The sequence below is a fragment of the Lepidothrix coronata genome, unplaced genomic scaffold, assembly GCF_001604755.1.
Source record: "Lepidothrix coronata isolate B3197 unplaced genomic scaffold, Lepidothrix_coronata-1.0 Scaffold115, whole genome shotgun sequence".
Taxonomy (NCBI): Eukaryota; Metazoa; Chordata; class Aves; order Passeriformes; family Pipridae; genus Lepidothrix; species Lepidothrix coronata.
The window spans coordinates 2938415-2950877 of record NW_016690295.1 but is presented as its reverse complement, the minus strand read 5'-3'; the positions used below and the strand labels follow the sequence as shown (position 1 = coordinate 2950877).

At 43.6% G+C, this 12463-nt stretch overlaps 1 protein-coding gene across 4 annotated transcripts in view; it reads left to right on the top strand.

Annotated features, from left to right (window-relative positions):
• HIPK3 (homeodomain interacting protein kinase 3) overlaps nucleotides 1-12463 on the top strand; it is a 98158-nt gene that overhangs the window by 15158 nt on the left and 70537 nt on the right. The window contains exon 1 of one of the 4 annotated variants that reach the window (XM_017825003.1): nucleotides 10368-10419. The exons of 1 other annotated variant lie outside the window; for it this stretch is intronic. The gene's annotated coding sequence lies outside the window, so the exon portion shown is untranslated. Of the gene's footprint in view, nucleotides 1-10367; nucleotides 10420-10921; nucleotides 11180-12463 lie in introns of those variants that run through there. 2 more of the 4 variants (XM_017825004.1, XM_017825002.1) reach the window with 2 other exon arrangements.

Genomic DNA, 12463 nt, shown 5'->3' with positions numbered 1-12463 from the left:
GGCTACTCTGCTCATATTGCTGTCTCTATGTCTGTTAAAATGAATACTACTATTAATACTAATATTCTGGGTATTTCCACTAACTCTGTTAATTAGTAATTTAAAGTAAGCATTGTGAGATTTTGATTGAGCTTTATGTTGTAGTTACAACACACAAAACCTCAGGAGATATTTGAATGAAAATGGAACTTTTACTATTATTCCGGCATTGATCTTAACAGCTGCGTACATAAGAAACTTAATAAATAAAATATTCAGCGTGCAAATTTTCTTCAGTAATCAATAAGCATCTGGAGCCACATTCATCCTAGAAATAATTCTACTGACCATAATGGATTTGCACCAGGAGTCCATTTAGCCAGAATTGCTTGTGTTGTGCATAGCTGTCCATTAGCTTCCTCTGTACAATCATGTTAGAAAGTTTATGTGCAGCCTTGGTGCTGCTGATGGGCTCAGCCTCTTCCAGAATATGATTAATGGCCAACTGTGCTGGTGGTGATAATAATCATGTTGTGTGATTAACAACTGCAAAGAGGAAAACTAGGAAAACTAAAGGGGGCTCTGTGTGAGGCATAGGGAGGAGAGAAAAACTACTAACAGGGCTACTTGTCTGTGTGTTGGCTGTAGGGCAGGACATGGTACCCTGTGTGCAATGCCTGCAGATATTCCCTCTGTCTCGTGGGGAAACCTGCAGGATTTGTCTCCAAGTAATGAATGACTGCACTTGCACGGTCTGGGATGCTGCTTTCCAAGACCTGTGTGTGTCCTTTCCCTGTTTTGTAATCTCCGCTTAAGTATAAGTCATAAGCAAGTGAATGAAAACAGATATAAAAGTAGCTATACGTGTGTACATAAACTACTCACTGCTCAAAATTAAACACCTTAAAAGAAAAATAGTGTTGCTTTTACTTAGGTTGCTTGAAAAGTCCCCAGCTGTTGGTTAAGTAATACTTTTTTCTGCTCTTAATTTTGGGGTATTTCAGCGTGTGCCCTAACACTTGCCCTTTTAGCTACGATCTTGAGCTGTTTTTTTGGTGTTTTTGTGAACCATGAGTGATAGGTGATACATTTCCTCACAGGATGCACTTTTATCATATGCTGAGGTACTATCCAGAGTAAGAACTACAGATTACAGTGTTTCCCATTTATGAGATTGAATAACAAATTCAATGAAGGAACAAGGCATATTTTTGATTAAAATATGTCTACTCCCAGATTTGTATTTTTTATTTTTAAATTATTTTGTAAAATGCATATAGAAAAATAATTAAGTCTAAAAAGATGCTTTTTGACATTGATGCAGGAAAAGGATGAACTAATTTGCACTTATCAAATTGTATTTGTCCGGAATAGCTGTACATGTGTGCCTTTTTAAGGTATGGCACAACAAGTCTGAATGGAAGTCCTTCAATCCCTGGCAGATGTACTATTTATGTAACATGTACCAGTCCATTATCCTCTACTGAGATATGCAGTTTGTATTTAAAAAAGAAAGCACAGTTTCTACAGTTCTAATACATGCACTGAACCTCAAGACCATTTTTTTTAAGTCACAAAAATAACTTATTTTTAGAACGATCTCCAGTTTTCTTGAGGCCTTCAGTTAAAGTGGCATCTGAGACTGGAGCTGTGAGCCTTGTCTTGTGCCTCTGTGTCCTGATGGCAATTGTTCCATTACTTGTGACCCCCTCCAAGAGAAAATACAGCAGGATCACTGCAGTGTTATTACAAAACTCTAAGGGTAAAGTCAGAATTTTTGCATGTACACATTCAGTCAAATCAGTCATGGTCTTCCAAGGCTCAGTCTTCCTGCTCTGCAGTGTCTGTCCCTTTGTTTTCTCACCTGTTGTATCTCATCGCTGTTCATTTTAGTTGGGCATGACATGATGTCTGTGACCAGGTTTTTATTTATAGATACCTATTTGCCATTTTCCCTTCCACTTCTCCTGTGTCATATTCTTTTAAACATCAGATCATATATGTGTAGGGCTGTACTGTCTGCTCCAATAACAGACAGTGGTAATTACATCAAAATATGATAAAGCCATAAACCCTGACTGATTTCCTGTCTACTTCACACTAAATCTAATTAAAATGTTACATGAGTAAACATGTCATCTCCATGATGCTGTGATGATAGTTTAGTGTTTTTAACAGTAAACATTTGTTGTTTAATCAAAAGTCTCTGTAAGTCAGAAAACAACACGAGCTTTATGTCTAACTAACAAAGGTGTGTTAAGAAAAAAGCAAATGCAAATCTTTACAAGCCTTTTTCTATCATCAAAATGCATATAAACTCGAAGTGTTACAGGCCAAAGCACCGCCACCACCAACTGCACATGCAGTTGGCTGAGTAGAAATGTTACTTGATCTTCCCCTCCATTGTTTGAAGAGAGATTGCTCAGAGGTGAGGGTGTTTTGTGGCCCATAATGACAGTCTGCTGCTATTGTTCCTGTGATGTGATACTTTCTGCCAAGTGTCTCATTACTGGGAGTGGACATGGTGTATTTCACTTGGTCAAAGCAATTCATTAAACTGCTGCTGAACATCACCTTTTCCTTTGGAACGGATTTGGACTGTTACTGGTTTGGAACAGAAAAATAAAATATAAGCACGAGTTAGTTTTTTAACCTTCGGAAAAATGTTATTTGAATATTAGCATCTCTGAATAAACACATTTATAGGAAAATATGCTCTTTGCTAAAGAAGGAAATGTTTTTTTCCTTTTAATGGTTTGATCTGTTTTCATAACTCAAATAATTAATACGTGCCTTTTCTGTTGTTCATTCTAGGAGGAGAGTCTCTAATGGGGTAATTTAAATCTTTGGAAGATATTTTTAACTGGTGTTTCATTAATGATGTCTCATGGTGGAGGGGAAAATAAGGATATCTGCTTTTAAAAAGTAGGAAAACATATGGATAAGTTCCTGATGTATTAAACTCCTAAGGGAGGGTGTACGTGAACATTTTCAAGCCACGTGCAAGTTGACTCGGGTAAAACTGCTTCTCAGGAGGGATTTGTGCCACAGACAGATTAGCAACAGGACCTTACACCAATGCGACAAAAGGGGGTTTTTGTTCGGTTTGGGTTTTGTTTTTAACGTGGTTGGGCTTTAGCTGCTGATAGCAAACCCTGGCTCCGTCCTCAAGTGCTTTCCCGGCGAGGTTGGAGGGACCCAGGTAACGAGGTCATCTTCCGTTTAATTCTAAAATAGGCTCGGATGTGATTCAGTGCTCGCCGGAGTTAAACCAGGCTCCGCTCCCGTGTGCTGCCGTTTGAGGGGGAGTGTGAGATATTCTCCATTAAGATAAAACTTATCTTTGTCACGGTAAAACAGCCGCCTAAACTAGGAGTCAGTTAATCAGACTATTTACTTTACAGGCTGGCTTTGGAATATGTTGCAAAAGCACAACCCCAGAAATCTTTATTCATGTAAATAGTTTCCTGGAGTCAGTAGACCTGCTAATAAGCAACGAGTCACTTGAGTAATGCAGGGTTATGTTTTAATTCTGTAATTTGACAGCCTGCTTATGTTTAATGATGTTTATTTGTGGGAATGATGCATTTTGGAAAGTGAGGTCAGCTGGAACATTTGTGGTCTTCATCTGTCTGCAGCCCTTGATCTTGCCATGTATCAGTCACTAAAAAAAGAAGTGATTACTCAACTGTAAAAATGAAATGGTTGTAACATTAGTGCATACTACCTTGTGAATATTCTGAAATGTAGGCTGCAGAGATGATGCTTATTTCAAAACACCAGAAAAAACCCCAAATAGTTGCTATTAAAGATTTTACAAATTAGCACTATCTCATTGGAATTTTAGTTTGAAATATGTGTGTTTTTTAATTTTAAAAATATTTTTTCTTCTCTGTAGAAAAAGCGTTTCAATGTGGTTTTAAGTTTTTCTGTAGAGTAAATACTTTTTTCCCAGTGTCTGGATATCATTAATCTGGTAATGGATTATCTTATTTTTCACTGATTGCCATGGATGTTATATTTCTCAGATTATATCAGATTCTCACCATTTTATGGTGCAGTGTAAAACATATTTGTCCTCTCCAAGCACCTCAAAACTAGAAAGATACTGTAATTTTCTACACATTTAACACTGGTTAATCCTAACAATCACTTCAAATTATTTTCATGCTGGAGAGAGAGAATAAAAAAGTAATTATTAAGTACTCTTACGTGAAAGACACTCAGACACCACAAAGACTAATGACTACAAGAAAATAGCTGTTTAGAAAGACTCTTGCAAGAAAATTTACAGTTTCAAACTACAAATGAACATTATCATGACACATTTCCTGAAGATACACCCTTCCTTGTGGATCTCCTGAGGTGCATGAGAAATGATCTACTTCTATGGCTCTTACAAAAAGAGGAAATCCAGACTGAAAATGAAAATATAGACTGAAAAATACAATGCCATGATACATTAGCATTTTCATGATCCAGTAAAGATATTAAAATGCAATCTCCCATAGGATGTTGCATTTCTTTAACTCTTTTTGGTCCTCTTAAATATGAACAAGAACTTAGCATAGTTTAAAACACAGCAATGAAGCATCTGTCAAATCTACACCTATTGATATCATATGAGCACAAGCATTTCATAGTATCCCTGAACAAAATCATCTGTGACAATTTGCAGAGTGGCATTTTTTAAAATTATAGTTGTCCCAGTTGGCTGTTTCAACAACTGTGGCCCTTAAAAGAACAATAAGATTGAAAAGAAGCAATTATCCAAAAAAAAAAAATTAAGAGAAAGAGAGAGAGAACGAAATTCCATAAATCCTAAATTGAAGTAGTAAATATTTATGTAATCTCAAGATAAATTCTTGATATTTTTTCCACCTCCATGTTTTTGCAGGTGCTCGGTGTATAATTGTCTCTCATCTATTAAAGGTTAGACTTGATGATCTTGGAGGCCTTTTCCAATTTTAATGATTCTATGATTCTACAGTGCAGTCATTCTGCCTTTCTGTGATGTGAAAAATTAGAGGATTAGTGGTTTAGTTTGGATGAGGTGTGCATTTCATCTTAAGTCAGCCAGCTTTTATCTACATGCTAACCAAAAAGATTTTCAAGATTCCTTCCATGTTTTCTAAGAACTACCATGTTAGTCACCCTGTCATTATCTTTATATCCAAGACAAGTTAATTTCCCAGGAGTTGCCATTAACTGGCAGAATTTGCAATAGCAATGTCAAGATGGTGTGGGAGTTTTCTTGGAACTGGGTTTTAAAGGCTGCGGAAGAAACAAGCAGAAAGACGGGCAATCAGAGGAAAGTTTTTTAATCTGATTTTCTTCTTTGGAAGAGCCACAGTGGATGGCTCCTCATGCAAACCTTGGGGCATGCTCAGGGAATGGTGATGACTTCACGAAATGAACACCGGTATGAGCATCCCTTTGCACAAAGGCCCACAAACCACCAGGAGCCCTTGAAAGGCGTGTTCTGGGCTTTGCAGCTTTTAAATCTCGTGGAGGAGTCGGGCTGTTTAACTTGTAAGTTAAACAGCAAACAATAAACAAATCTCTTTCCCCCTCCAGCCCTTTTTTTTTTTTTTCAGTCCCGTGTTAAAGATGCAAAACAATAAAGTGGAAATAAAAGGTGAAATTTGTGTTTGAATGTCTGTGTTTGTTTTTTGCAAACGACTCAGTGTAAACTGCACAGAGAAACCTGCATGTTTTTTAACTGAGGAAAGACAGTGCTTCTCAACTGACCTTCCAGTCGTTGCAAAAAGAGCAAAGTGTATGTTTGCTTTAAATTTGAAAGTAATTTTCCATTTACGCCCAGCAACAGAACGCTGGATTTTGCATATGTCTAGCAAATGTATCTATGGGGAGGGGAGCTGGGGGACTTTGAACCATGCTTATCTGAATGTGATGGTAATCAGTGGAAAGTATAAATTCAAATTTTCTTGTTTTTACAAAAGCACCTTTTTTCAGTTTAACCCTGACCTCTTTACATGTTTCAGCAGGAATTTCGATCCTGAAAAATTTTAATCCAAATGCACAACACTGAATGGTTGTTTCTCATAATACAAGTCATAATTCAGGGACAGTTGCATCAGTTAAAAAATGCGTTAGATAAGGAATGCTTGAGATAAAAAAAATAGTTAACTTTGTCCAGTCTTATCTGTTTTGGAAGGATAAATACCGTAAGCATAAAATATTTCAGCCAATTACTGTGAAAAACTGTAAAGTTATATTATAATTTGAAATCCTACCATGAATTAATTCCCTGCTTAACAGATTGGTAAATACTGTGGGAAAGACTAAATGCTATGGCCTGAAAGTTTTTTTAAAAAGAAAAATTTCAGTGTACCCTTCCCCTGTTCCACCGTCCTTGTGCTGATCTGTACTTGCTGCTCGTGCTCTTCAGGGTCAGGGGAAGGCCTGGATACCTTCAGTGGTCGCCAACGAGCTTCTGGGTTGTTTGGATTTCATAACTTCTACCCAGGAAACTCAACTGAAGCCTGCACAGCTCTCCCTGCTAACTGACAACGAAAAATTCTGCCTTCCTCTTTGTGTCAGCTCTGACGTTCCTGAGCTGCTGCGACTCACCCAAGAAAAGCCTTTTCTGCTGGGTGAGTTGAGTCTGCTAAATGGGAAGTTCAATGTCAGCAATGGAGAGTTATCACCAGGAAAATTTAACTGGATGTCTGGAGAGCAGATCAAGGAAATAGTAAGAGACCAGTTCTTTTCACAGTGATGGAGTGTGGCTTGCTGTTTCATGCAACTGCAGCCCGTGTTATTAGGGACAGTGCAGGGCCTGGGGGATGGAATTACAGCCCTGTGGTCTTGCCTTCTCCCGTCCTTATCTTTGTGGCTTTGCTCTAACAGCAGAGCCTTGCTCGGGACTCAAGTTTGTTCAAAAATTAAGGGTCCAGCTGATATAAACAACTCATAAGATGATACAAACAACTCGTACTGGCTGTAGAAAGTGTTTTGATGATATAGCTTACAGCAATTTGGTGAGTAAAACAAATTGTTCTAGCCAAAGAGTTTTTGGTCTGTGTCTACGCTTGGGATTTTGATAACAAAAATAGCACAAAATGTCATTGGTAGGTGTCCTGCCAAAAGCTTCCAGCCTGTGTTTGTCCTTAGATCATCTCTGTTTGCTGCATAATAGATTGCGTCTGTTGGAAATACCTTCTTCTAACCTCTGTTTCTTCTTTTCACTCAGAGCACTCACACAAAACTACTGCTTATCCTCTGCAAAGGCATAGAAAGAAGGAGGAACAAGAGCCTGTGGAGGTGTGTGTTTCAATGCTGAACTGGATAAGTGAATCTAAATGACATGGGCCTCCTTCCACTGAGTTACTTAAGTACTTTGAAACAAAACACTCCCCTCCAAACGGTATCAGTAGTCCACAGTACTTACAGGTGTAACAGGAGTTTCCATATTAACCCCTCAGTTGCCTGCCAAGACAAAATTAGGGCAAAGAACTGCTTACTGTTTTTCAGATGAGAAAAAAAAAAATCATGTGAGGGCTTCTCAGACACAGTCATATTTGACCTCTGATAGAAATGTTCCTCAGAGTGTTTAAAACTCACTGATAATGTTATCTTGTCACGTGTTGGGGGCAGTTAAAAACGCTTTTGTGGCCAAAGTAGCCCCTACAAGTCACTGACTGATGGGGGAGGTTCAGCTCTTCAGCTCCTTAGTGGCACTGGCCAGCCCTCACATGCCATTTGGGCCCTAACTCTGATGAAATGTGAGCAACATTCCTTGAACAACAAGGAAGTCTTTAACTGGAACAGCTCCCAGTAAGTACAAATGATGGATCTTCACTCCAGGAAAGCAACTGAAGGAGTTTCAAAGAGATTTGAGAGTTTGATTACACCCTGATGATACTCCTGTTGCAAGCTGAGGGGAAGCCTAGCTTGATCTAATTAGCAAAGACTAATGTGAGGACAAAACTGATAGTGGTGACATGTTTTGGGAGGTGATGCTTTTTAGCAAACATGACCGACTCAAAAATTCCAGCGAGAGACCAGTACAATAAGAGAGGTTAATGACTCCAAAATCACCCCTTCTTTTCTAAACCTAAATTAAATGTTTCTAGAAGTTGGTTAAAATTGTGCAAACGTATCTGTGGAGCACTGGATTCATAATTTTGTCTATTTTTAGAGGATCAGTATCGTTCAAGTTTACAACTGTTTTTGGATTGTTTTGGTTATCAAATGATAAGAAGTTGCATGCTGAAAAATGACAAAATTGCACGAAACAGATCTAAAAAACAGCTGTAAAAATTATGTTGAGACTAGTCAACATATTTGGGGTGGTGTGCACCAATTTAAGTTTGCAGATTAAATGGAGATTGAATCAGCATACACTTAATAATTTATTAAGTCATTTTAGAGTTTGTATGGTGAAGTAATCAACAATAATATTCATCAACATTTATCTTTTGTAACAGATTATATGTTAATCAAATGTATAGCAATAATTCTGTAGGATATTTTTTAGAAGCTTGATTAATATTTATAAAATTAGTAAGCAATATATATGATGAGCAGCTCTTGAGAGCTATAATTTGCTAACATTGACACCCACCCATTTTTCCTCACCCCTAAATTATATGTCTCATTACTTACAAGACTGAGTATTGGTGGTGTTATGGTAGTAACCCTAATGTTAGGTTTTAGCGTTTTAGTATTTCTGTACAACAACTCTGTCTTCTCCAATTAATTAATTCCAATTCTGATTTCACGTCCTAACAATCTTTGTTACAGGGATTGGACCTAAATAAAGGTTAAATTCAAGCAGACGTGTTGAAGATACTGGAACAAGTAGTGAGAAAAAATAGCAGAGTACGTGTAGTTGTGCAAGTAAATAAAGAAATTCTTTGTTATTTTTGGCAAGAGGTGGAGAAGCATGTGATGTCCAGTTGTAGCTTTAGCCAAGGATTTATCTTGGGGCTAAATACTTTATAGGCAAACAGTAATTCCTTTTCGCCCCACATCAGCTGAAATACTATTTAGGGCCAAGAATGCTGCTTGCAGAAGTTGACCAGCCCTACAACCAACCACTAATATTCAAGTGATGCATAATATTAGGGGCACGTCGTTACTGAGGGTGTATCCTGTTATTTTGTCAAGACTTGAGCAAGGCAAAATGCTGGACTGTAACACAGGATGCAAAATGGTCATTACACTTGCTCCGTCCTGTTACCTCTATAGCTAGTGGTGTGTTTGACTGACTGGGCTAATGTGGCAGGGACTGCTCTCCAGGGAAGGATGTCAGATCAGATCTGGAAGGTTGGTGCTTCACAGTTATTTTTCCAGGGTGGGTAGGGCAATCTGTTCACCTTATAAAGCAAGAGCACTCATTTAAATGAATTTGGGAGTTCATATGTTCACTCTCACCTTGACATCTATCTAAGCTGCGGGTCTTGAGAGTCAGGCCTTTCCCCTGGCACCAGTTTCCCCATTGCTATGTACTTTACGTATCTGAGAATGTTATGGGGAGTTGGCAGCTGACGAGGTGGGAAGAGGAGCTCACCATTTGGGGTGTGATGGTTAGGATGGCCGTCACTGGGGGATTTACAGGTGCTCCTCGCGGAGCTCTCACACGCCCGCCTTCCTCCGGGTAGTGAAGGACCGGGGCGGGCAGAGGAGAGTTCGCGGTAGGAGCATCTCAACTTGTTCTCGCAGGGCTTCCCGGTGGGGGCCGTCAGCCGCTGGCGAGGAGGCAGGTGACGGCCACGGCGATGGGCACGGTGACCGCCACACACCTGCCCCGGCCCGTGGGTGCGGGAGGGCAGGAGAAGCGCCGGGGGGGAACCGGGTCCGTGCGCTGACAGAGGCTCGGGGCGGCGGCGGGGGCGGCCCCGGCTGCGGCGGGCGGCGCTCGGCGGGGCCGGGCGGGGGCGCTGCCGCCGGGCCGGTCTGGGCCGGGCGAGCGGCGGGAGCGCCCCGCAGGCAGCGCCGCGGGGCTGGGCGGGGGCCGGGGCGCGCCGGAGCGGGGCTGGGCCGGCGCCCCCTCCGCTGCGCTCGGCGGGGCCGCGTCCCGCCGCTCCGGGGCGATGGGCGGCGGCGGGCGCCGCTAGGCCGCCGCGGGCAGGGCGGCGGCGGAGGCGGGAGGAGGCGGAGGCGGAGGAGGCGGCGGCCGGGGGCGGGCTGGGTCCCTCCCCGGGAAGATGAGGCGGAGGCCCGGTCTGCCGAGCGGGCTGAGCTGGGGCTCTTCCCTCCCAGCCGCCAGGACAAGATGGCAGCGGCCGAGGCGGCGGCGGCAGCAGCAGCAGCAGCAGCGGCAGCAGCAGCGGCAGCAGCGAGAGCAGCAGGCGCGGCGGGGCTGAGCGGCTGAGCCCGCCCGGAGCGGCGCTTCCCCGGGGCGCTCCCGGACATGCCCAGGGCGGCGGCGGCAGCTCCAGCGCGGACGCCAGCGCGGCCCGACCCGTGAAGGTGAGCGGCGGGCAGCGAGCGGGGCCGGCCCCGCCGGGCGGGCAGCGGCGCTGCCTCCGCCGCCGGCGATCGGCCCCTTCCCGCGGGGGCTCCGGGGCGCTCCCGGCCGCTCTTGCCCGGAGCCCCCGCCGCCCTCGCCGAGCCCGAGCAGCGCCGCTCCTCCTCCCCGTCGCCTTCGTCCCCGAAGTTCCCCCTTCCCCCGAGCAGCCCCGGGTGCCGGGCGAGGCCGCCGCCGCCCGGCGGGGGAGGCGTGTCCGCCCCTCGCCCGCTGCCGGCGGCGGCGCTGCCCCGCTCCCTTCCCCTGGCGGGCGCTGCCCCGGCGCTGCCCCGCTCCCCTCCCGGGAGCCGCCTCCTCCTCCTCCTCCTCCTCCTGCCTTGTATGGACCCGGCCGGCGGGGGGTCCCGCGGGTGGTGCCCGGGCGCGGCTCCGCCCGCTCTCGGGTCCTGCTCGGCTTTCGCAGCCGCGGTGGCTCCGCGTAGTCCCGGCGGGACTCGCCCCTCGCACTGACCCCTGAGGAGACGCCCGCGGGACCCCTCCTGCGCCGTGGGGGGAGCTGGGGCGGCAAATGGTGCCCAGGGCCGGGGTAAATAGCAGCAACTGGAAAGGAAGCGGACGCTTTAAAATTTGGTCAGTTCCCAAGAGCGAGCTCCGTGAAAAACGGAGGGGTTTTATTGCCGGAGGCTTTGCCGTAATGGTTGCGGCAGGGATTGTGCGGGGTTTGTTCTGGATTCGTCGCGATATCAATTGTAAAACTGGCAGGTGCGTTTGCATGTGCTTACCGCTGTAGGAAATAGTGATGGGGGTTTTTAAAAATATTTTTATTTAAATTAAGCCCTCCGTCGTCAGTGCTATGTGCTTACGTGTATATAAATATCTTTCTTTTGAGGCTATACTTTTGTTACTAACTGTTGCGTCGGACTTGGAATTTCAGAAACAGCAGTCGTTTCTTTTTTTTGTTAACTTAGTTGTTTTGAGACTCCCAGGCTTGCCTTCCCAGAAATTATGTGATGCTCTGATGTTTTTACATCTTCCTGCTACTGTATAACCTTGTTTATTTCGGTTTAGTATCTTTAAATTGACTCTCCTGTTAATATCATATTTTCCCACAATTACATTAAGTAAAGCTACAGTTGTTGGTAACAATGCATATTTCTGTGGTTGTTTTTTTTCCCCCCCCAGTATTACCTCCCATTACATCATTTGCAGAAAGTTTAATCTCTGGTTGATTTCACACAAAGTAGAAAAGCCTGGCTGGACTATGAATACTTACTTTCTGATATAATGATTCTATAACAGAGTTAATCTGCTAAAGGTTCCTATAAACTAAGTTTAAAATACACGCAGTAGCTGTCTAATAAGCGTGGCAGCCAGCGAAGAGATTAATTAAGCACCTGGAAAATAGGTCAATACTGTATTACGAAGTGGCAGAGTGAGATCGCAGATAAATAGAGCAAAGTGTTAACGTGGACTTACCGGGAGAAAAGTGATACCGATATAACAGCGGTGACGGCTTTATCTGTGCTGCCGCGGACCATTTATGGTAGCGGCGCGGTGAGGTGATGTTTACAGTCATGTAAAACAGGAATTAGGCAGAGTTTTCACTTAATGCACTTGTTACCGGGCACTTCTGTTGCAGTGCGAGTTCTGCTGCTTACTCGGGGTGTGGCATCGGTTGTGCTTGTAAATTATTTTTTCATGGATATATTTGGCTGGATGCTCTAATTCCGATTGTGGTGGCGGCGTGTGGCTCTCCGGGCTTGAGGACGGTTTGTAATTGGACGGATTCCATCAGCTGGAATAAAGTTTCATTGAAAAATTGCTCGGGAAGCTGCCCCTGACCTGGGGTTCTCTGCCGGTACTTGTGATTTTTCTTTGTTTAGGGTTTTTCGTGTTTGCGTGCTTCCTCCCTCCTGTCTTTCAAACAACTACCTACAGAAATAGGGAAATGAGACCAGCTCTGCATAACGAGATAGCAGAGACAAAGACAGGGTGTGGGGAAGAAGAGTGAGCTTGCAACTCACTCATCTCAACAGAACTGACTCA